Below are 4,973 nucleotides of genomic sequence, written 5' to 3' on the forward strand. Positions count from 1 at the left end.
GTAGACCAGGGTGGCCTTGAACTCACAGAGATCTGCCTGCCTCTGCCTCCCGAGTGCTGGGATTAAAGGTGTGCACCACTACGCCCGGCTTAAATTTAATTTTTAAAAGGACATTGGGGGACACAAATCATACTCTATAGACCATATGTATATGAAATGTCATTAAATTGTGCATAGAGGGGTAGTGGGGGAACATGAGTAGAGGGGAATGGAGCTAAATGTCATTAAACTCCATATTATATGAAAAAATCTCATAAACTCAATAAAATGCAAAAAAGTTTAGACTTTTGCAAATTTAATTTTTAAAAGGACATTGGGGGACACAAATCATACTCTATAGACCATATGTATATGAAATGTCATTAAATTGTGCATAGAGGGGTAGTGGGGGAACATGAGTAGAGGGGAATGGAGCTAAATGTCATTAAACTCCATATTATATGAAAAAATCTCATAAACTCAATAAAATGCAAAAAAGTTTAGACTTTTGCAAAATAGAATATGTGTATACAAGCAATAGTTGTCAATGTAAATATTACTGATTTTATCTCCATTTGATTATTTTTGTGTTTTTATATTGTTATTTATGAGAGGTTCCAGAGATTTCATTATATTAGTGCAACTGAGTCTATTAGTAGTTCTTTTTTTTTTTTGGTCTTTTTGAGACAGGGTCTCCCTGTAGCCCCAGCTGTCCTGGAGCTCACTATGTAGCCCAGGCTGGCCTTGAACTCACAGAGATCCGCCTGCCTCTGGCTCCCGAGTGCTCGGATTAAAGGCGTGCGCCACCACGCCCGGCTTATTAGTAGTTCTTTTAATTTCATTGTCACAGCATAAAAAGTGTTCACAAAAATATTTCATAATTTTTTTTCTTAGAACGATTTGAATTTTTTTTAGAGATTTCAGTTCATTTGCTAGTGGAGAATGAATTAGCTTTTTAACTTAGTGAAGAGAGAATTGGAAAATGTACACTGAATTTCAAAAGTTGTTTTCTGATTTAGGATTTTACTGTTGCTTAAATAATTTACATTGGGTTGAGATGTGGATTTTCAAATATTGTAATTTATTTGTGTCCCATAAGAGTATAAGAAAGCTCTGTATGCTTCTCAAGATTTTCCTTCATTATAATTTTGTAGGAATTTTGTTTTCTTTAAATACTTTTTAAGCTATTTCATTAAAGTTCTTCTTTTGCAGGGTGTTATTTATATGGTCACAGGACCTTAAAATTTTAAGAAAATATAAAAGATCGATGATACCTTTTTCAGGTCAAACTGTTAAAAAAGCAAGTAAATAGATGAATAGGCCACTGGACTCAGTGCTTGAAATGCACATCATTAAAATGTACATCTCTTCCTTAAATGGGGATTTAGTGACTCAGTCAACAAGTATTGTTTTGATCAATAAGTGTGCACTTGGCTATATATGCTAGACCCTTTTCTAAGTGATGGAGGTGCAGCAAATAAAACAAACAAGAGCCCCATTTGCCTTTATAGGCTTTAAACAATTAAATTAAAAAAATAAATAAAGTATATAGTGTGTTAGATGGTGCCAGTAATTACAGGGAAAATAGAGGAGAGACGTTGACAACCTTTTCAAGGACTTTTACCATGAAGAGAAGGGCATGGAGTAGCAGGTGGAAGGAGAATGAGACCAAGAGAGTGTTTTCCTAGAAACTGGAAAAGCCTTGCATCTACTGGAGTGATCCAGTAGAGGGGGACAACTGATGTATGGGAAACAGAGGGGAGTGTGCTAAGTGCCTGTCCTCAGTAGGTGAGGAGAGATGTGGTAAGAGGGAATGGTTCCGGGGCTTAAGAGGGTAGGGCCTTGGCCAGCCCTTCAACCAGGGTCTGGGGAAGGAAACAGAGTGGAAGGAAACAAAGTGGTCTGGACAGTGTCATCAGTGTGCCATCCTCACTACTTAAGGGGACATACAGTGACACAGAGGACATGCCAGGTAGCACACTGGTACTATCTAGGGCTGGCTTCAGATTCCTTTCTACTCTGTAGACCTGGTGAGCTAGAATGAATCACAAAGAGGCAATAAAAGACAGTTTTTCTTATTTTGTACAAGATTTTGCCAGAGGCGGACAGCAGCCTGGTTCTTGTCTCCTTTCCATAGGCGCCATCTTGGTTCCTGACAGCCTTTCCCAGGACACATTGCCTTGTGGAGCAACAAGAATGAAGGGAATGCCACAGATGTGAATCAGAAGTTATCCCTGTCCCATTTTACTTACACTTTTACTTGGATTCTTAGTCTGGAAGCTCTGTCTTCTCTAGTTAACCTGCTTCCTTCTTCCCCAGTTTTCCCCTAGGACTCGTTTTTTCCTTGACTCATAGCAGAGGATGAGTGCTGGGTGAGGTGAAATGAGCTGTGACAGTTCCGTAGACTTCACTTTACACTCTGGAGTCTATGTGAGGTCCTTATCCCAGCACTGCACCTGTATTTCTCCCTAACTTAAAATGTCCAGTACACATACTGTGACAGTATACTGCTTTAGTTAAGTCTTTTAATTACACCTTAACAAATTGTGCTTTTCCTGTTTTGACTTTCCTCACATCTTCTCTCTCACTGGGTTATTTTTTTCCCTCCTTTTCAGATATATGGATTCTTTCAAGGACCCAAATCATTCATCCCTTTCCCCAGGAAGAAACCTACTTCTAAATCCTCTCTTTCTGCTCTACTATACTGATTGCTTGCACAAAGTTAGAATTAGGTTCAGAGGCAGGTGACAGAAATCTCCAAACAACAGTGACTTAATGTAGAAATTCATTACTTCACACACTGAAGTCTGAGGAAAGGCCGTTTAGGGAACACGTAGGGATGCTTTGAAGGTGAAAAGAAATGCAGACACTTCCAACTCACTGTCTTCTGTGTAGTCCTTGTCTTCCTGGGTCTGAGCTGAAGCTCCAGAAATTACATCTAACTTCCAAGCACCAACCAAGGAAGGAACCAAGATGGACATATCCTTCCTATATAGAACATTTTCTAAAAGAGAGGTAGAGTACTTATGCTTTCATAGTCTTAGCCAAAACTTAGACACACGAACATGCCTCGTTGGAAAGGAATCTAAGAATATAGCCTTTATGTACAACTATAAATTCTTATTTCTCAGAATGAAGGGGAGAATGTGTATTAGGATGCAATTAGCAATCACTGTCACTCACCAGATTTTGTCAACTATCTTGTCCGGAAAAAAAATTATGCTTCTTTAGAATAGGGAGCGCAGCCTCATATCCAGAACAGCGGCAGACATTGAGTCCTGAGTGAACTGCGGAATGCCATCATTTTATAGATGTGAAAACATAGGCAAGAGAGGATACCTTCTTTACTAAAGTAGCATTTAGTTGGTGATGGTCAGTTAGAATCCGAGTGTTTGTATTTAGTTCTTTATCCTGGGTTAAGGCTTTTAATGTTACGTTAGATGTTCTCAGGGTTATCACATATTAGTGTGGATTAAAGAGGTTAATTGAGGTTCATTGTAAGTTATTTCAATAGTTGTTATAAACAAAGTTGTGAATGATTAAAAGGGAGGCTATGTAGAATCATAGGTAAGGCACTAAAGCCATGAACTCTGAATATGGAAGTGTAACTTACGAGGTTTTAAAACTTCATTTGTTTATTTAAAATTTATTTATTATTGATTTACTTATTTTGTGTGTAAGTGCAGGTACGTGAATTCCAGGGCAAGTGTAGAGGCCAGCAGATAGCATTCCAGAGGCAGTTCTGTCCTACCACTTTGTAGGATCTGGAGAATGAACTCAGGCTGTCAGGCCTGCAAGCAAGTGCGCCTGCCTGTTGAACGTCTAACTGGTGTTTTGTTTGTTTGTTTTGACACAGACTATGTAGAGCTGGGATTACAGGCATGTGCCATCACACTCAGTTTGAGGCCAGATTTTCTAAATTCAAATCCTAACTCCACCCCTTTCTAGTTGAACAAAATAGGTCAAGTTACTTAATCTCCCTGTGCTTTAGTTTTCGTAAATGTTCCTTAACTTAGAAAGAATAATGATTAGGTGTTGTGGGAACATAATGAATTAATATGTGTATAACATACTTAGAAGAGTGTCTTGACACAAACATTTAGGAACATTTTCTATTTTAACATATATTATAAATTATTCCTATAATTAAATGACACTTTTACTTATTTGTGACTAGGAAAGAGAGGAAGGCCTTCTAACAAGTCCTAACATGTGTAGGACTGTGCATAAAATATAGTCCATAGTCATATGTGGCAGATATGTCTGCCAAGCCGTAAGTCCTGCTGGAGAAATGGTGAAGAATGTCTAAATAAATAAAGTTTAGACCAGATCAAATTCCACAACATTTCTCTCCCAGGTGTAGTGAATTCACTGGGAGAAGTCAGGACTCAGCATGCTATCACGAAGGTGGCCATGACTTATTGCAGTGAAAGTACGGAAAGGAAAAGAGAAAATGCCTGTGGGGTGATGGCCAGAGGAAGTCAGGTGTAAGATTTGAAGCCTCCTGAGTCACAGAGCCCATGCTTCATCTCTCCAGCAATGAGTTGTGACAACAGACAAACTGTCCACCAGGGAAGCTAATTACAGACAAGGTTTTAGTAGGGATGGCCACATAGGTATGCCATGCCTAGCTTGTACCAAATTTTCTGACTTCTAGGGAGAAAGCAGGTATTTAGCATAAATCAGATTGTTTACCTAAAAAGCTCAGGCACAGTGAGCCGTTTTTCTCAGAGAATAATAGGAACTCTCCCCAAATTCAAGTTCCCAGATACCAGCCAAGGGAAAAGCTTATACACAAGATTTCCACATGATAATATATTTTCAACCAGCTTTATTAATTTTTTCCAGCATACAAACTGTTTTAGAAATGGCAAAATGAAGCATAAATTTTCCTCTATAAACTTTTTTTTTGTTTGTTTGTTTTTTGAGACAGGGTCTCCCTGTAGCCCCAGCTGTCCTAGAACTCACTATGTAGACCAGGCTGGCCTTGAACT

At 38.7% G+C, this 4,973-nt stretch overlaps 1 protein-coding gene across 1 annotated transcript in view; it reads left to right on the forward strand.

Annotated features, from left to right (window-relative positions):
- The window catches only part of Slc25a24 (solute carrier family 25 member 24), a 30,584-nt gene that overhangs the window by 1,563 nt on the left and 24,048 nt on the right, over positions 1–4,973 (forward strand). The window lies entirely within an intron of this gene.

The sequence above is a fragment of the Nannospalax galili genome, unplaced genomic scaffold (genome assembly GCF_000622305.1).
Source record: "Nannospalax galili isolate Female #2095 unplaced genomic scaffold, S.galili_v1.0 scaffold5, whole genome shotgun sequence".
Lineage (NCBI taxonomy): Eukaryota > Metazoa > Chordata > Mammalia > Rodentia > Spalacidae > Nannospalax > Nannospalax galili.